Genomic DNA, 21,021 nt, shown 5'->3' on the forward strand with positions numbered 1-21,021 from the left:
TCCCCCTGGTGCAAGCACTGTTATTACTGTGAGAATTGCTTTACCAGTAAGGGTAGATATGGGTATTAGTAAGAGAAAAACAATGCAGATCAGGAATGAGGAAAACACATGATATTTCCAATGTTATCCTGTGGCAGAACCATCATTCCACTATTGCTCAAATGGCTTTTACCAAAATAGATCTCTATCTATATCATCTATCTATATCATATATCTATCTATCTCTATCTATCTCTATCTCTATCTCTATCTCTAGCTCTAGCTCTAGCTCTAGCTCTAGCTATATCTATATATCTATCCATGTATGTTAATAATCAACTAGCTTAAATATGGAGAGGAGAGAGATGAGGGGATGTGTGCTGCCCTTAGTTTAACTTCATTTTTTCCTGTTCTCTTGTTTGCCTCATGATAGTCACCCTCACTCTTTGCACCCTGGTTTTAAAGACAATCCAATGCTACAGGGATGTAATTACATTTACACCAGCATTCCTTCTATCGTGTCGACCCAAAGAGTCACTCGATAGGCTTCTTTCTCTAGCCTCCTGTGATACAATATTTTGCCTTCTAAATTCAAATGCTCTTTGACCCCTGCAGTGCCCCACCAGAGGCACATAATTCAAGATACCAACCAACGTAGTACAGAGAAGAAGGAAGCCAGCATTCCCTGCTTCATAAAGTGTTGCACAACATATTCCCAAAGGAAAAATGTTTATATTTTTAGAGCTAATATATAAAAATAGCCATCTTGCTAGAGACAGGGAGACAATATTGGAAGCAGTACTTAATACTGTGAGTGTGCAATCCAAAGATTGAATTCCACTACAAAGAAGAGTCAGTGGCCAAGTTCATGTATCCCTTTAAACTAGAGTTAAGGTTAACTGTGGTTCAAAGATAAATGCACAGTGTGCTGGTGCATGGGAAGAAAATTGTGGCCACTTTGCTCCACCCCTGCTTGTGCTGTGCTACCAAAAGTGAAGCTATGGTTTGCCTGAGCACTGTATCCATGGTTTGTCAGTCCAAACCAACCATGAGATATAAGCAAGGTTCTCATGGTTTGTTTGGGGAGGAGATAATCCAAACCCATGGCTTAGCTCCCAGTAGTGCAGTAGAACAGGGCAGGAACAAAGCGGCTTCAGTTGTCACCCTTTGCACAACCACAATGAGTGTTCACCTTTAAACCATAGTTAAGCATAACTGTGGTTTAACGTGACATGTGAATGAGGCCTTTATTGGAAATATTTAGTACTATATAGGTGTACCATTATACTAGGATGTTGCCTTCCTCTTTCTCTACTCCTTCAGTGTTCCATATTTTATGAAAAAGTGAGATGTCTGTTATCTTATACAATCTTCCCAAGCATGGCCTGTCCATATCTCAAAATGCCATTACTCCTGATTTAATAGATTCCAAATTCTCATTTGAATTACTTGGTATCAGTGACTGGCTTCACACGATGAAAGTGTGTTCTGGATGAATCTCCTTCCACTATATACCTAAGGTATCTGTGGTATGAACATGAATTACAGTGGTACCTTGGTTTTCGAACGTAATCCGTTCCGGAAGACCGTTTGACTTCCGAAACGTTCGAAAACTGAGGCGCAAAGGGCAGTCTGCAGAAAACTGAAAAAAAATAACACGTACATGCAAGTGGAAGGTGTTTGACTTCTGAGGCGTGTTCAAAACGGAAGCAATTACTTCCGGGTTTCCGGCATTCGAAAATCGAAACATTCGGCTTCTGAGAGGCTCAAAAATATTATCACCACAGTATACCTCCATTTCTTCATGTCTGAATCTCCTCATTTGCACAAGCTGAACTGAAAAACCCAATACTGTTCTTAATTGTACTTGGTTCAAGCTATTATCACATTATATTGTGATAATAAACAAAGCTTCCAGCTTTGTTCCATATTCATTGAAATTACTAAACACACACACAAAAGAGGAGAGCTTTCTAGCACATTCCTTGTCACATTAGTGGATATAGAAGTCACAGCTGAAAACACTACTAGTGTAGTGTTACTCTAATGTGATAGGATCTACAATTTCTTCTCTGTTAACATGTTTTGATTGCATTAGTAAAGGAATGTTGCCCTTGTTAGGGGGAGTAAATGGTGTACCTCTCAGTTATGCATGGAAAGCTTCCTTGAGGGACATGAATATGGAAATTAGAGAATGGCAAGGGACTATTGATTAGACTGGTTTAGTAGCTGGTGCAGTTGATAGCATCCTATAATCTGAGGACATGTCCAGCTGATTCAAACGGAGGAAATGCCTTATTTTGGTGTATCTGATGCAACTATTCATGGGCACACTTCCACAGCCTATGTTGGTTGCTCACATGACTGACTATAGCGCTTTTCAGCTGTTGAAAGTGAACGTGACAGGAGCAAGCCTCATTCCCCATTTCAATATCCCCAATGGGACATTTAACCATGTTCAGCCAAATAGGGTTATGTTTAGCACAGAATCAGAGTAGGTTTTGTGGTCCACCTAGCTGACTACCTGCAGAAGGTCATTGCATACATCACTTGAGGATGTTGATGTATTTTGTATAGAGCAGGATGAAGGGAGCTCAGGACCAGGAGCTGAATGTGGCCATCCAGGCCTGCCTCTCTAGTGTTTCAGACTTTCCCTAGGTCTCTCTTCTCCCTAGACTGTAACCCCCATCAACACTCCTTCATGCCCTCTTCTATCTCTTTTGCTTGGCTGAAATATGCCATTGAACTGTAATAATGTCTCTTCCTTGCCTGGAAGGAGGTTGTGGCAGTGTGTGTGTGTGTGTGTGTGTGTGTGTGAGAGAGAGAGAGAGAGAGAGAGAGAGAGAGATATATGTTGGGGGAAGGGTATAGAAACCCATGGCTTTTGCATGGCTGCAACATGCCATGCACATACCATGCAGTACATTCAGATGTAAGAGTCACATTCATTGATCTACGCACTTTTGCCTCTGGTCCTACCCTCCATGGCATTTCCACAGAAGGGAATTCAGTCCTTGGACTGAAAACAGTTCCCTACCCCCTGGAATAGAGAGGAAACACTATTACTTCACATCACATTGATTGAGTCTTATTAACCATTATCATGCACAGAGTTACTCAGTACTTACACATCCAAACTTTCTCCTAAAGCTCTTTGTGCTTATTATTATCTAGAAAGTAGTTCTACTTTGAGGTGCATTATGGGGAAAGACAGTGCCATATTTAAGGCAGACTAAGTTTCCCACCGTGTCACTTGCAAAGCCTGAAGAGATTTCATAAAGGCATGTGAACCTTGCCGAAGCTAAGTGGGTCTTAGATTGTTCGGCTGCTGAATACACTGTGCACACATTGGGGAGTTCAAGGATGGAAGAAAGATGAGATGCAAATGAGAAAAATGTCCTCCTTCAGTTTGCTTATTGAAATGGCAAACTGGAATGGCAACTATGCATGAAGGAGAAGTTCATTCAGGGCTTATTCACACTTACCTTTCCTCTGCGCTTTCCAGGCACTGTCCACGTTTTAAAGCTGCAAGTCCAAACAATGCTTTTCTTTCTCTGTTTTGGTCTGGAGCTTTTGCCATGAAAACCCATTCTTTGCCACCGAAACAGAGCAAATGGCAATCAGCCGAAAACCCCAATTTCTATTTGTTGTGCTTTAGCTTTAAAGAGCAGATTTTCACGGGGAAATCTCCAGGAAGGAAAAAAAGATAACTTGGACCTGTGCCAGGAGAGCACAGGACAAAAGTGTGAACAAGCCCTTAGTTCACTTTTAAATGTGAATATACCTATTTTGCACTTTACAGAACAATATGTAAACTGAAAAACCACCATAATGCATGCAAAAATGTATATACTAAGGGAAAGTATGTGTACAAAGGCATATATTGGTGAAAATAATATACAAAATGCATTATATTGGGGAAAATAGCTTGCAAAAATGCATATATATTATGGGAAATTTCATGTGAAAACAGATACTGAAATGTAGAAAACTGAACTAATGATTGGGAGAAAAAGCAAAACCTGATAGGAACTGAAATGAACAGATTTGCCAATCCCCAATGCCTACAAAGAAATCTGTCTGTGAGAAATCTACCCCATTCCATGCCTGACCTCTGGGCCTTGGGCTTCTTGAACCTTAAATACTCCTGTGCTGAACTTTCTGCATGTGCCTTGCAAACATTCACAGGGCAGCACAGGAACAAAGAATGGGAAGTGACAAGGGAGAAACCCAAACACAGCAAGAGCAAAATGTACAATTAGAAGCAGTGGTGCAGAACTCAGCTTAAGAGTACAAGCTGCTGTGTGAGAATGGCCGGTCTCCAATATAGTCCAGGGACTATCAAGCAAGTACCCTCTTTGAGAAGGAAAGAAATCGTTTGCCCTCATAATTGGTATGCTAGAGCTCCCTTTCAGATATAGCTTAATTCTCTACCAATGTTTTATATTCATAGACTACATCATGTCAGCGTAGAGTTGCTAGCTCAGGACACTCTGGAATGACACAGGAGGCTGCAACTGTCTGATAACGTAATGCATGTAGGGATGAATAAGAATACATTACATCAGGAAAATGCTGCAGGGAATTCTGGGATGGCCATCTTACTTAGAGCAGGGGAAGAGTGCAAGCAACATGAATAACAACAGAGAAAGGCAAGAGTTGCAGATTTCTGTGGCCTGGCTTCATTCAAATGCTTTTCATACTTTACCAATAAACCTCCTATTTGTCCGGGAATTACTTCCCCTATCTGTTAACAATATGTTTTGTAAAATGTTGAATGTAAGGAAAGCAGAATCACTCTCGGGTGCTGATAATGCTGCTATGATTGGGGGGAAATGGCAGTTTTTTGTTAGCTGTCCGTTTATCTAGGGTCATATTCACTTTCAAGATAGTGCAAAGACTGTCTGCAATAGTGGCCTGACTACTAATAACTCAGCTCAAGGACAGCACCCACTGGTGATTTTTAAATTATTTCATTGAGGCCAGGCTCTCCATTGTCTGGTGGGGCTTGGCCATATCTAAATAGAGAGAGCTGACTTGGGATGCAGCAAACAGAGATATGTGGGAAACCACGGTTTGTTCTTTGGCTTTTCGCAGCATACAATACTTTAGTTTCTAATTTACCAGTGTACACCAGGTGCATCCTTTCTTCTCAGCTATTTGGAATCCATGTAATGTGTGATACTCCATTTTTATAAAACAATCTACTACAAACCACTTTTACCAGGCACAGTCATACTGAGTGCAATTTTGTACAATGGAGATAATGGCTGAATTAGGGCGTAACACTAAACCATGGTCAGATCAGCTGAGGAAAGGGGTTACTGCCCCCTCCCCACTTGTCAGATGATTAATATAATGACCAGGGATGACGCATGTTGCAGCCTCATCAGGGTTTCCCACTCCCCGTATTGCATCTGCTTTAATTTAATTAATTAATTTTTTTGCTGCTGCTGCCAAAATCAGTGGAGTCCTAGAGGGACAGAAAAAAATTTGCTCAGGGGCCTGTTCAAGCCTCTGGGCCAGGGATTAGTCTCTCCTTCTCTATGACACAGACTGTACCATGAAAGAACTAAGATTACTCAGAGAAGGTGGTGGCATGTGATTCTTTCTGTTGCAGTTGTTGCTGACTTTGAATTTTTTTTTTGGTGCTTTTAAAACATGGGAATAATTAAAGCACAAAAGTTATGTGCTGCGTATTTCCCTAACCAGTTTGCAAGGCTATTGACTCTCCTGTGGTAAGGAATCAGCTTGAAAGGATAAGGTTATGAGGTGAGAGAAGTGCTGGAAAGTAGCTCATTTGGCACTTAAAATTGTCTTTGCTTTTACCTTAGCAGACCCATATGTGCAGAAGATTGGAGCAGAACCTTGCAGCACAAACAAACAAAAAACACACATAAAATAATTTCAGAATAAATTAATATTATCTCACCTGTCGCAAGGATGATGGGGAGGCTAATTTCTAACCATTTCTCTTTCTAAAAGCCAAAGTGAAGCGCCAGACAAAATGAGCTCTTGCAATTCAGAGGAAGTGAAATATCTGTCAGGTTATTGATTCGAATCTAGTTGTAGACACTGTAAACTGACTTGTAACCCAAGAAGGGTACGCTATAAATAGAACGGCTGTCTCATTAGTTAAGTGAGGAGCAAACAGCAATGGAATGTGAAAGGAGGGTGAAAAAGAAGGGAGGATGGAGGCGGGCAGAAGGTGGGGAGAGCATGCTAAAGATGTTACATCTGGTGCCTTGAACGAGATCAAAATGGAATCTGTAATATCAGATCCTTGGTAACCTGCAGGCCAACAGGAACTAAATTATTTAAGCAGCCTGCTCGGTGTAAAAAAATTAGTGGAATTAAACATGGAAATGTCCAACTAGGTCAAGCTGAACATTCCTCCTTCTGTCAGATGTTGCATAAAATATTTCACCTGCTGATATACTTAAACCTATACTACAATTTCAACACAAATTATATTCAGTTCTTCTGTGAATAAATGAGTGGCATCTTATGATACATACAGCACAATCCCTTGCATGTTTTCTTGGAAGTCGGCTTCTCTGAGCTGATGTCTCTGAGTCAATGAATTGGGAGGAATTCAACATAGCACTCTGGCAATCACTCTGGCAATGCGGGGATTGCAGCTTTCTAAACAAAATGGTCCTCCTACCATGTGCTGTTCTGGGGAGTGGTTTCCTGACCCCCTCCCCTAAGCCAGTTTGGAAGGCATACAGGGGGACACGCGAGGGGGGGGGAGCCCAATTTGCCTAGGGGAACTACTTGCACTGGCTTCCATGAGTAGGACTCATTAGTTGAATTTGGCCCTGTGTATTTATTTCTTCATTTTCTTCAGCCATGCTCCTGAAAGTGGCATGTAGTGCTTTGAGGAGTCCTTTGCTGCTTCAGTTCTTTCAACATCAGTTGTACTAGGATTAGGGAAGAAAAGCTGAGGCAATGCAACACCATGTACAGTCACAAAGATCTAGGAAGGTTATGTTACATGGGAGTCTGTTTTAAGGGCTTCCATATTCTTTTCCTACATAGAAGTGCTGCTGCCTATATTAGGACTGAGATCTATGCTTTAAAACTCTGAGACACTCATGACACAGTAACCTGGTAAAGCAGCTTACACAGTACTTTTTGGGGGGGCATTCATTGCTCCACCTGCCAATCTCCATGATGGGACCTTTCAAAGCACTCTCCTAGCTCAGGTGGCAAGAGACAGCCACTCCCACACCCAAGCTGGAATAGCAGAGCACTTTGAAAGAGTGTTGGACCAGCTTTTGGCCTATATAAACTGCCTCTTCTTAAAGCAACAGAGACAGTGCTTTGAATGAGACTGTGTGACATTCTCATGTAGCATGGTGCCAAGATGCATTTTGGCACAGCCCCCAGAAAATGTGGATTGAGACTTTAAAAAAAAGCTAAAGAAGCAATAAGGAACAGTCAGTCTTCTCACTCCATTAGCCCAAGGATTTGGGGAAAATATATCCCAGTTCCTTCAGTTTTGGGGCCGCTTTTTTCCACCCCATGGCCCAAGACTGGTAGACAACATTTGAGCTGAAAATTTTGGCTCAGCACTGGATATACTGAAAGTAGGGGGGGGATGGGGACCTTGTATGGGACTACATCTGTAATTATGCTTACATATGAAAGAAGTGGACCATTTCTTTCTCACCAGTTATTAATCAAAAATAGAAGCAAAATCTGTGTTTATTATTTACATAAATCTGGCGTCCTTCCCTCTCTCCATCCCACTTGGCTTTCTTCACACTTTTCCATCTGACCTGGTTATTCCCATATCCCCCATTTAGCCGGCTACATTGTTGGGTTTAACCAGCCTTGCCCAATAAATAATAGAAAGTTCTCCTGCTTGAATGACCCCACAACAAACAGCATAGAAGCACTGTGTCACAATGCATCTGGATATCTGGGCGCCAGGTGACAGCTATGCATTTTGCCCAATCCCTGCTTATAGGGCTGGGAATTTGTGGTCTCAGAGAAATGCATTTGGTGTGAAAACATGTGCTATTTTCAGAAGATTGTGTCAGAACCAACAGGAAGATGTTTTGTATGTGTGTGTTTACATTTAATGCAAATTATAGCAGCACAAGCCTCTTTTATTGTTGCATGAAAAGCTTTCAAAATCTGCTTTCATTTGCTACTATATTTAAATTTCAAAAGCTTCAGTGTGCTAAAGATTTTCCTTTTGTGCATCTCCATGGCATTGGAAAAGAGACAAAGCAGAGATACTGCCTGTATGCATTGGACCAATCAGAGACTATGTATACGTAACTGGCCCAACAGTTGCTGGTGGTGATACTAATGGGGAGAGGGGTGTGATGAGCTTGGGCTGAAACTACGGACAGGTGTAAGCTGAAAGCCCATTCCTGTCTTTTATAATTTGAACATTATGTTCTTATAATAAATCACTGATACAATCATTTATCAAATGTTGTTGTTATTCCAGACTCCCATTCCACCCACTACTACTCCTATGTTTTATCTGCTTCTCTTAAAACTGCCATTCACTAAACCCTTGACAGACTGATTCCTTGATAGAATGAAACCAATCATTCTTTGATAAAATGACCCCAATCTAGCTGAACTGTAGCAGTGCATTACACTTGTGGCAAAGCCTCTGCCCTCTGTTATGCTCACTGAGCTCCACTTTTTTCTGATGTAGGAGCTGCATACACAGGAAAAACCTGACCATATAACAGGAAAGTACTTGCCTACAGATACTGTCTCAAGTTTTTCGCATCTTCTAACCAACTGATGGATGCCCAGTCTCTATCTCCATGTGTGATCCTTATAGCTTCTATTCCCAGGTTACATCTGCTGTTCATTTTAGAATGTAGTTTATCCATCAGTGCTCTGTATGTTTGGACACCTCTTAAGATATAGTCATGAAATTGGGCACAATGGTTCCTGAGATTGCCGAGCAAGTTTTTGCCTATGTTTTGATACCACAAGACCCTCTATGTGTCCCTATTTTCCAGGGACATCCCTGATTTAGAGAAGCCGTCCCCGTTTCTGATTTGATCTCAGAATGTCCCTATTTTCATTGGAGAAATGTTGGAGGGTATGGAGTTATCTGACCCCCAAGACGTCAGAAGGCAATCCTGTATAGGGAAGTCTTTTAAAAAAATGTTTAATTATATTATTATGTGGCTGGGGCAACCCAGTAAGATGTGTGGGGATATAAATAGTAAAATTAACATTATGGAATAGGACGTCCCTATTTCCACTGGAAAAAATGTTGGAGGGTATGTAGCACTGGATACCATTTTGAATCAGGATGGCACACTGTGCCTTACAAGCTGCAGTGATTTGGACCTGTTAATAAACCATCACAAAATTTGGCATGATGGTTCCCAAGATCAAGGAGCAGGTTATGACCTATGTTTGCCTACAATGGGAGTCTGTTTTGAATCAAGATGGCCAACTCTAGTATTTCTGAACTGGACACCTTTTAAGATATTGTAATAGCCATGCCCCCACTAGAGGAATCTTCCTCAGAGGATGACTTGTCACTCCTCAAAGTAGATGTTACAGAGGAGAAGGCTGCTTCAGTGGACTGTGTGACAGGGCAAGGGGAGCTGGGGCCTTCAGCGCTCACAGCCACTTCTGCAAGACACAAAGGGCCCTTGCACAGAATCAGATGTCAAATGTGAGCCTGGTAAAATGTGGAGTCCTGGTGCATAAAGGTGCTGGTCCAGTCAGTTGCCAGAGTGCCCTTGGGAGTAAGGGACTACTCTGGAGAAAGCTGTTCCTTATTAGTAGGCCAAAGTCCTTAGGCAATCCGGGTGGCCTGCAGTAGGGCCCTGGGAGCACATAGTTCAAAGCCTTCAGTTCCTGGGAGCAGTGGCGTAGCGTGGGTTGTCAGCACCCGGGGCAAGGCAACTAATTTGCGCCCCCTAACCCGTGGATTTTAGCAGGAGGCAGAGAGCTGCGAGTGCGAGCGCGCGCCCCCCAGATGTTGCGCCCGGTGCAGCCGGCCCCCCCTGCACTCCCCATGCTACGCCACTGCCTGGGAGAGAGTGCCGAAACAACATTCTGCTCTGTCTGTGGGATTGGCTTTGGTGTTTTGTTTTTTTTTAAAAAAACGAATAGCAAAAACAATGGCACTGAAAAACATTTTTTTTTTGTGCTTTTATACTGCAGAAACCCTGAAGATGTTGGCATAAAGCTAACAGCCATCATTTTCTTTACAGTATTTTTGTGAACGTTTACTTGGTGAGAGTTTATTTTGTTTCTAGTTAAAAATACTTGTTCCTGCTCTGTCTTTATTAGTCATTATTCCAAATATGTAAATAATACTGTGATGTGGGTAGTGTGTGTCTTGCAGAATCTTTTTTTATTTGTATAAAGAATAAAGACACTGAGAGAAAACGAATCTACTTTTGATTGCCCTTTTGATAAATGAATTTGCTGGGGGAACTTTTCCACAGTGGTCGCAAAGCATAATTTTTAATACTGGAACTCTAGGTTTAAGTCAGCTGTAGTTTACCATTGTTGTGAAATAATCAGTCTGGATGTAACAAACTTAAATGTTGCAAATTCCTTACAGTTTATAGATTCATTAATATTATCAAAAATTAGATAATAAATACTTTGGGTTTTGACAGCCTTTTGCTTCTTTCTATTCTGTGGGTGGGCATTCTTATTAAAGGTGTGCATTCATTTTAAAAATGAATGAATGAGCCTCATTCATTCATTTCTTGTTACAGAAAATGATGAATGAAAATCTGAACAAATAACAAATAAAAACCCATTCATTACTTTTTACTTGCCTATAAAATGAAGACCCTTTGTCTAACATGTATGAAATTTGGAAGGTTTGGTAACTTTTGGTTTGGTAGTAAAGTAGCTGATATTGAAGTTTGCATAAATAATACAGAAGTTGCAAGCTGCTGGAGATTGGCTGGATGCGCTGTTGAGAAAGAACCTAAAGGACAAATGAACTAATGCATAAATTCAATTCCATAACATGGAAAACAGAATTAATTAAAGTATAAAATGAGTGTAAAAATTACACACCCATATACACCCCCCCCACAGAGAGAAACAGAGCTATATATTTATATATTTCATATTCCAAACTTGCATCTAATACTCTTCACTGCAAGAGAATATGTTTCACCTTCATCCCTCACACTTTATATGAGATGAACATGAAATTTGGGTTCTAAGAGTACCAGAGTGCTGTTAGTTCTCATGGAAAAATCCTGTTGTGATTTCTGAATGCCTCCTGCAGGAAGCTGGATAACACTGCAATTTTGATTTGCAAAAAAGCACAATTTCTTTGGGCTGAATAACCTATTGATATATTTAGGCACCATGTTTAATGCATACTATTGACTAGATTCCAGAGGAAAAAATGTAGCCTGCATTGTGTGCATTACAAAGGAAAAAGGCACTTGTGCCTGGCACATCTGCTTCCATCTGCTTTATCGCAAATCTATTGGCCTGCTTTGTGATTCTTTCTTTTTCTATCCCGGAAGATTTATTTGTGTTCTAATGTCATGTTGCATTTTGCATCGGTGGCTATGTCATTCATATTTGTGTGTGTGTGTGTGTGTGTGTGTGTGTGTGTGTGTGTGTGTGTGTAAGTGAGTGAGAGAGAGTGAGAGAGAGAGAGCTCAGTTAGAGTGTGTTGCTGATAATGCCAAGGTTGCAGGTTCGATCCCCATATGCATTGCAGGGGGTTGGACTGGATGATTCTCAGGTTCATTTCCAACTCTACAATTCTATGATTCTGTGATACAAACTCAGCACTTTGGCTTTAGATTTATATTTACTCTGCAGCTACAAAATATAAAGGAGCATTCAGCTGTAGGTATAATCACTGGGACTGGGAGCACCCTTCGAGACCACATAACACCAGTCTTGAAAGACCTACACTGGCTCCCAGTATGTTTCCGAGCACAATTCAAAGTCTGACCTTTAAAGCCCTGAATGGCCTCGGTCCAGTATACCTGGAGGAGTGTCTCCATCTCCATCGTTCTGCCCGGACACTGAGGTCCAGTGCCGAGGGCCTTCTGGCGGTTCCTCACTGCAAGAAGCCAAGTTACAGGGAACCAGGCAGAGGGCCTTCCTGGTAGTGGCACCCACCCTGTGGAACGCCCTCCCACCAGATGTCAAAGAGAAGAACAACTACTAGACTTTTAGAAGACATCCGAAGGCAGCCCTGTTCAGGGAAGTTTTTAATGTGTGACATTTTAGTGTATTTTTGGTCTTTGTTGGAAGCCACCCAGAGTGGCTGGGGAAACCCTGCCAGATGGACGGGGTATAAATAATATATTATTATTATTATTATTATTATTATTATTATTATTATTATTATTATTATTATCATGCAAGGTGAAAGGAGGTAGAATATACTTTAACACATTAGCCCCACCAACAGTTTAATAAGATCTGCAAATTCAAGAAATCCAGGCCTGCAACCCAATTTCATTTGTTTTAGTTTTGAGTGATCCCATTACCAGGCCTTATCCTACCACCCCTTTCTTTAAGGCTAAGCTTAAAGGCCACCTTTAATCCATTCCAGATATCATGCAAAATGATTACTCCCACTAGCTGCAAGCTCAAGTAGCAAGAACCATTGGAATTGGAGCAAAATGAGAAACAAAAGGGGGTATCAGAAAGCTCTAGTATAGGCAATGTTGAGATTTGCATCTTTTAAAAAAATGGAAAGGTGACAAAAACACACCTCAAAAAAGCCTAACGAGGACTGAGAATGGCGACTGAGGTTGGCACTGTGGTCTAAACCACTGAGCCTCTTGGGCTTCCCAATCAGAAGGTCAGCAGTTCGAATCCCTGCAACAGGGTGAGCGCCCGTTGCTCTGTCCCAGCTCCTGCCAACCTAGCAGTTCGAAAGCATGCCAGTGCAAGTAGATAAACAGGCAAGTAGATAAATGCAGTGGGAAGGTAAATGGCATTTCTGTGCATTCTGGTTTCCGTCACGGTGTTCTGTTGTGCCAGATGCGGTTTAGTCATGCTGGCCACATGACTCGGAAAGCTGTCTGTGGACAAACAGACCTGAAAGCAAGATGAGCACCACAACCCCATAGTCATCTTTGAGTGGACTTAATCATCCAGAGGTCCTTTACCTTTACCTGTACCAGTGTGTATAGAAAATTGACCTGTACAAAGAATTAACTTACTGTGAAGGTTTATGCGCCAAGAATTGGTATTAATGCATAACTAATTAAGCACCCCAAGGGGCCATATTCACATTCAAGTATTTACATTCGTAAGTTTTATATCCAGTTATAAGGATGAAGAAATGGGATTTGATATTTTGAAGTTATTTTGCAAACTTATTTCTTCAGATGGGTCATTTACAGTGTGCTTAAGTCCCAACTTCCACTGCACTACCCTGTGGTCTATAACAATGATGAACTGTAAACACTGGAATGCCAGACCTTGTCAAACTGCAGGCTTTTATGTTGGTTGTTTGACTTGGCTAAGTGTATGGCTGCGACACTACATGGTATTTCTGCTTTTTAGTCTAATGGGAATAGCCTGGATTGTTTTCACCTGCCACAAGGAGCAAATGTCAACACGATGTATTCAAGAAAAAAAACCAGCATCTCAACACTAGGAACATAGTGCTGATTTGACAATTGGCATTAGATTCTCAAACACTGTCCTTGCAGCAGGTGGCTTGGAATATGTGAGCATTTGTTTTTAATTGTCAGTGGACTAACCTACATTCTAGCTGTCCCCCTCCAGTCTATGATAACAGTTTTAATCTACACGTGCATTTAAGTAACATTGCACAGCAAAACGCCTTCAAGAGAGGCTCTGTAAGTTAAATTCCTCCGTATTCTTAGGTCATGTCTTGCCAACATTCAGTGTAGGAACCATTTCATTAGTTTTGCTGCCCGACATGTAAAACACTAAAGACAAATTTATCAGCAGCATCTTTGTAGGATATGTCTGCCTCAACACTGACCTATAATCAAGAAAGATTGGAATTTTGGCATTTGCTAGCTGTTTAAAACCTCTCTTTTGATGATAAAGTGGAGAAAGTTGAAAGCCCTCATTTGTGCTTTGATCTAATAAAGAATGTAATTCCAATAGCCAGCTAGTGACTAAACTCTCCCCCCACTGCCCCCCACTTTTCTAGACAGCTTTTAAGGCATTGTATAATAAAATAGATACTATCTTGTGATGTATTGAATGAACCTTCTGAAACACAGAACATTCAAAACAACAGCTAAATGTTTCAAATCAATGATACAAGGAAATTGAGGTGGGCTGGAAAACAATATTTTCTATCCTCTTTTGTGGTCATCGTGTTGTTGTTTTAAAAGCAGTTATTTGACTACACACACTCCAGGCCTGAAGTAGCCCAGAATTTAATTTACTGAGTTATTAACTAGTGCTTGAGCATGATAAGAGCCTGTGCCCAAGAATGAAGCCATATTAAATATGAATATGAATTGTTAATACTTCATTATTCAACTTATGCCTGTTAGCTCAATTGGTATCTATTTCCTTCTGCCCTGGGGTGATTTATTTGTTACCAACAACCATTTGTCTGGTGGGTGGCAATTGAAATAGCACTCATTGGGCCATATGAAAAGCGATTTCTTAAGCATTCCTAGTGCTGGAATTGGAAATGTTTCATTGATAAAGTCAGACTGTACATTCCTAATGAACATTCCATTCCAGGGGCAGTGTGCAAATGAAGGCCAGGAGTGGGGAAACTGTGCCTTCCAGGTGTTGTTAGACTCAAGCTCAGCTGGTATGGTCAGTGGTCAGGGATTATGGAAGCTATAGTCCAATGACATTGGGAGTAGCACAAGTTCCCAATATCTGGTCTAAGAACAAGGTCTTTCATGGGTGCTCCAGACCAGCTTCCCCCACCTGTGGCCCTCCAGATGTTTTGGATTATAATTCTCATCTTCTCTGACAATAAAACATCTGGGGGGCATGTCTGCCTTGGCACGGACAGCTTTGCTCTATAGAATGAGTATTCATGAGGGTGAATCACCATCACAGTGCCAGGCTGTGCCTTAGCCTATGCACACTCATTTGAATACACAAAGACACCTACCTCACTCTCCACATAATCAGCCAGCCTGATCTTCAAAAGTTCCTGACGATGCTGAGAGAGAGCCCCATGCATATAAGATATGCATGAGCTGGAGCCTGCCATAGCAAGGCAAAACTCAAATGTGCGTTCTACACAGATCAAATGTCAGAAAAGAGCTATTTGTTAAAACCTGCTCTTTTTGGTTCCAGACAAAATATGTGAACATGTCCTTTTTCTTCGCTTTCTCCCCCTTCCCTGCCCACTTCCCTTTTCTTTGCAGAATATCCATATGTGTGAAGACACTCTGGTTGCAGACATCATAGGATTTTGGTCATCGCTTCATAACTGATGTTCTTTCGGTTGACTTTGGGCTATATTTCTAGAATTTGGAAGAGCTCTGAATGTTTGGTAACATCAACTGTGGTAGCCAGCATCACACGGAATTGCAGCAGGTAGGCAATTATGTAACATAAGGTATTGTGATTTTATATACAGTATATATAATATTGCTGCTTTGTTGTCTCTTTCCACATTCTGTTATTTTAGTGTTATGCTGAATTTCACAGTGAAAGTTGCCATTTTTGTTGAGTGCAACAATGTCTATGGAAAAGAAAATCTAATCTACTTTGTGTGCATTTTTCCCTATCTACTTGCATTCATTGTCTTCCAAATATGATGCTGTCTTGGGAGTGGTGAAAGGAATGAAAATCCATTGCTCAGACAATTTTATTGTTGCTGCTATGGCATGCATCTCTGACAGATATATGAAGAAAGCAAAGGGTTACTATCAGTTTGCTTCAGCGGCCTGTGTGTAAGCATTTTGTCATTTACTGAACTATTTTTAGCTAAAAGAGAAATGAAATTATCACAATGCTTAGTGCTACTCACATAATAAAAAGTTGTGAATTATTTACATATACAGTACCACTCATTTGCAGTAATAATATGCATTGCACAGTTCATGAAATGCCTGTTTCTTCCTATGTGGATTCCTATGTGGATTTGGGAAACCCATTCCTTCAATACCAAATAAATGTTGAGAATCTAGATGAATATGCACAGGAAAAAATGTGGACTGTTTGTCATATGAAGTATATAGTTTTGGACCCTATAATGTTATCTGAGCTTTTGCTTGAAAATGAATTTATGTAACTTACAAAGTGTTCATACTTGTAAAGTAATAGTTACTAAGTTAACACCTGTAACTTTTCTGGACTTTTAAAGTGATGATTTTAAAGTATGCCACTTTCTTATTGCTTTCTTGTTAAACCTATTTGATATTTGAAAATGACTAGGGCATTTGCAATCATTATTGACTTTATTTTGCATATAAGCCCAGGGGTAGCCTTAGCTTTCAGTCTAACCTGCTTTGTCACACAGTTAATAAGGAGATTAGTGCAGTTGGATAAACAGAGGATTTTTTGTTTTTGTAAAGCTAGTTTCACTTGGGCTTTAAGCCTAGCAGCAGATGTGTTTAAAATGCTGTTTGGGCAACTGAAAAGGAGGGCATGTGTTCAATGGCATGTAGAACAAAGTTCAACCCTCAATGGAGTTTGTTGGTATTTCTTATGCTACTATCCACAGAAAAAATGACCCTAAGGCTACACCATAGTGCATGAGAATGATTGACAAGTCTGCAATTAAAATGCAGGAGATGCTTTTTGACCGGCATGCAAGATCTCTGTCTTGACCTTTGAACAACCCCTGATATTTTAGCATTAAATGTGCAGCACTCAAACTATAGTTATACTTGGTTTCTGAATAAAGTGCACATCTTGGAGTAGTTGAGTAAGTGGTCAGGTGTGTTATCTCTGAACTGCTGGTTCACCATATGAATTCAAGTATAGAAATCAAAGTTAATTTTCTGAAGGGTTTGGTATGATAGTTAAAAGCCAGGAGACTGGGGGATTAAGAAGGAAGAGACGAAGAGACTAAACACACTGATTAAAGTCTCATGCTGCTCATCTATTTATGTGATTCATTCAGGGGTTTTTAATGTCTACCCCACCTTATTTTTCCACCAGTCTATCTGGATTCCTGTTGCTTTAGCATAAATCACTACAGTGGCCTGAGCTGGCACCCTGAGGACTGATTGTAGCTAATTCATGCCATTTAATCTTAGACATTCAGGACATCATGCAAACCAGTCATACAGTCAAAATAGAGTTTTAATTAACATTTGTGTTTGAGATAATGGGCATGGGCTAATGGGGTGTGTGTATGTGTGCTGGTGAAAAATCTAGATAATCAAGATAGTAAAGCTGTACATTGTGTGTGTGTGTGTGTGTTTCTGCAATATTTTAAATAATTCTGTAGAATTTATTAGCTGAGACATAACTGCAAGAGGAAATGACAATTGCTCTTCATGACTTTTATCTCGGCTGTTAACCCACTGACTTCAATACTTTTTTTTTATCTTGTCTGTTTTCAGAATATGCTATATTCAGGCATGTACCAGGGTCACACAATTAGAGGAAATATATATATAATGTTCCTTATTTTGTCTCCTGGAAGATCTTCAAAATTTATTCAGATCTCTTTCTCTCCCCCCCACCATGTTATATAATTATCCTGTGTCCATTAGGCTGGCTGTGATCCATCTTTCTTTTCTAGGAGATTGCCAGGAGGTGCTGAAAATAGATAACTCAGCTGTAGTATAAAGTATTCAGTATAAAGCTGATGAAATAGACCAGAAAAGTCTTCCCCTTGTGAGAACTTGGTTGTCTAAGAAGACTGGGCCTCCTTACAAGTACACTGCATTACCTGGAAAGGACTTGGGATTCTTGCTTTGTTGAAGTCCTTCAGGGAATGTAGAAACTGCTTATGGCACATCTGTCAAGCCAAAGTCTTTACTCGTTTTTTTCTAACAGCTTGAAAAAGTTCCTGCTGCAGTACCAGGCCATCTGCGAGCCTCTACTGCTTTGGGCTTTTATACCTGTAGCCTCTGCAGTTGTAACAAAACTCCAGCTCTTGTCTTCTAACTTCTCAGCCTTTCATCGTGATGTCATTGCGCGGGATGTATAGTTAATCATATGAGAGCTCATCAGCTCTCAGATTTCCTGCTACTCAGAGATGCTTCGCTCTCCTGGCATAGATGCATGTTCACATGCTTTTAAGGCACAGCATGCCAGGGAGGAATTCAGCAAATGACCTGCATGCAGCTTTATGGCATAATAAGTTACACTCATTTCCCCCTTGCCTGGGTAGGGACTGCAGCACACTGACAGAGCCATGCTTTGCGTGCAGAGTGTCCCAGGTTCGGTGCCTGACATCTGCACCTAAAGGGATCAAAGCAGTAAGCTATGAGAAGCATCTCTCCTTGAGACTTTGAAGCCAGTCAGAGCTGGCAAATCTGGGCTAGATGGACAAATAACCTGACCTAATAAAAAGCAACTTTCCATGAACCTTATAGAGGCTTTTAGGGAACCTGAAATGGTTTTAGTGGCTGCAAACTACTAGTCCAGTTGTAGAGAGGTAGGGACGCGGGTGACGCTCTGGGTTAAACCACAGAGCCTAGGACTTGCCGATCAGAAGGTTGGCGGTTCGAATCCCCGCGACGGAGTGAGCTCCCGTTGCTTGGTCCCTGCTCCTGCCAACCTAGCAGATAAATAGGTACCGCTCCAGTGGGAAGGTGAACGGCATTTCCGTGCGCTGCTCTGGTTCGCCAGAAGCGGCTTAGTCATGCTGGCCACATGACCCGGAAGCTGTCTGCGGACAAACGCCGGCTCCCTTGGCCTGTAAAGCGAGATGAGCGCTGCAACCCCAGAGTCATCTACGACTGGACCTAATAGGGGTCCCTTTACCTTTACACTTTAGTGATATGGTATACTGAAAGGGATGAGTTTTCTGCAAGAGGCAGGAGGAAACGAAAGAGAGGATTTGTGTGATGTGTTGTTTGCTGAGACTTGTGTTGTGCCCTTTAGAGTTTCAGGAGGACTAGAGGCTGAGTTGCAACACCCCTAAATGAAAGGGCAAATGGTTGATTCCACTTCCTATTCTTTTAAAAATATCCTGGGGACTATTAGGGGCAGAAAAGGATAAAGCCAAAAAGCTCAGAGGGACTATTGGTATTGAATGAAGCTCCCCAGTATAGCTGCAACAACCGACAGCTGAATAATCACTAACCAGACCCTCTACTATAGCTTCACAGTCACAGAGCTTTAGTTAACATCAAGATTGTCTATTTTTTAACTTACTTAATGAAGGCTTCTCCTGGTGTGGTGGTTACTGTCTGCCTGAAGCACTTGGGCAGCTCATTGTACAAAACACCTAAATATCCAGCTGGGTATCATCATGATTTGGCTTCTCAGTAGCAACTACACCACTGGGAAACATATGACCCTAAGAGGCATTTTGCATGTGACTGCTCTTCCGTTCTAGCATTCTCTACTCCAATATATTCACCAAAGAATGAGCCCGGTCTTCTGTTGGACAGGATTAATCAAATTAGGGTGTACTGTACATTTGTACAGTGGTACCTCGGGTTACAGACGCTTCAGGTTACAGACGCTTCAGGTTACAGACTCTGCTAACCCAAAAATAGTATCTCAGGTTAAGAACTTTGCTTCAGGATGAGAACAGAAATCGTGCTCCGGCGGCGCAGCGGCAGCGGCAGCGGCAGCAGGAGGCCCCATTAGCTAAAGTGGTGCTTCAGGTTAAGAACAGTTTCAGGTTAAGAACAGTTCTATCTTTGTGTGGACTAGAAACAGACACATACTGTCTTTGGTCAATTCATGTTCTAAGGCACCGTGCAGTGTGCAGCCTGCCATTTCACACATGACAGCTGCCGTGGTGTATTTTGAGCCATTGATAACACATTGTCAGGCAATGATGTTCTGTCTAATATATCTTTAATTGAAGCTGTATACACACTAATCCATTTGTAGCATAAAAATGTAGGCTCCCCGGCATCCATCTGCAATTGTTTGTGCTTGTCCTCAACATGCTGCTTTCAATCTAGATCAATTTTAGACACTGTTGTCCTCAAGGGTGGTTGTGGTTACTTGATACACATTTGAAAGACCTTGGCTTGATTGGGTTATCCATGCCTTTTCTTCCCTGGAGATGTCCCAGGTGAGTGAAGAAGGAAGTGATGATTGCGATCTTGATATACGTCCTCCCCATAATGTCATTGGGTACACCCCCATAACTGAAACTATGATACAACTTTGGACATATTGTGCAGAATCAACCTGCAATGAGCTTTCCATTTTGGAATGAAACCAGTTTCTCAAGAAATACTTTTAAGGGGGCAAAAAATATGCAAAACACCAAGAATGTCTTTGGACTATGTATAGAGAGAAAAACACAAGGAATTGGTCTCTGTTGATTCTAGAATAAAATGCTGTGTGTATGCAGCCCATAAAACAAAAAAAAGCAGTCTTTGCTCTTCAGTCAGTGGAGGGCTGGCCAATGTAGGATAAATGAATATATGCTATAGCAGCATGAAACAATGTGGAATATTGGGGAGAGATGTCTTGGCAGCAGTGATCCTTTTCATGGGAACCCCTCCTGTGTTCCATTTTCCAAATGCTACTACAATCCATGGCTACTCAACTTGCCCAGTTCTCTTCAGGGTGTTTTGTTTTGTTTTGTTTTGTTTAAATGTGTTTATATTTCTGCAAACCTTCGGGTTTCCCTGAGCAGGTTTCTCAACAACCCTATTTTGGCTGCAATCCTGTTGGCACTAAACGCAAGAGTTTACTATTAGGAGTGATATTATGCCTGGAATATTCATAATGTATATACCAGTGGATGCTATGGCTGGAAGAGCTGCTTACCTTGTAGGCAGCATAATGCTAACTACTTTACAATGACTTGTTATGGGGTTTTATTTTAATTGTTGTTAAGCCACTCTGAGCAGAGACAACGCATTGTAAGGGCGGAATATAAATCTTTTGAGAGATTTACACACACACACTCCATGCTGATATGAAATGAAAGATTGCATTTTAATTTATTTTTGCACAGTTCAGCATATAAGTATTGGAGCA

General features: G+C 41.2%; 1 protein-coding gene across 5 annotated transcripts in view; it reads left to right on the forward strand.

The window, feature by feature from the left end:
- Positions 1 to 21,021, forward strand: part of DAB1 (DAB adaptor protein 1) — a 586,419-nt gene that overhangs the window by 164,238 nt on the left and 401,160 nt on the right. For all 5 annotated transcript variants that reach the window (XM_082228739.1, XM_082228744.1, XM_082228738.1 and 2 more), the window contains one exon: positions 15,309 to 15,480. The gene's annotated coding sequence lies outside the window, so the exon portion shown is untranslated. The remainder of the gene's footprint in view (positions 1 to 15,308; positions 15,481 to 21,021) is intronic.

The sequence above is a fragment of the Podarcis vaucheri genome (assembly GCF_965113315.1).
Source record: "Podarcis vaucheri genome assembly, chromosome: 6".
NCBI lineage: Eukaryota > Metazoa > Chordata > Lepidosauria > Squamata > Lacertidae > Podarcis > Podarcis vaucheri.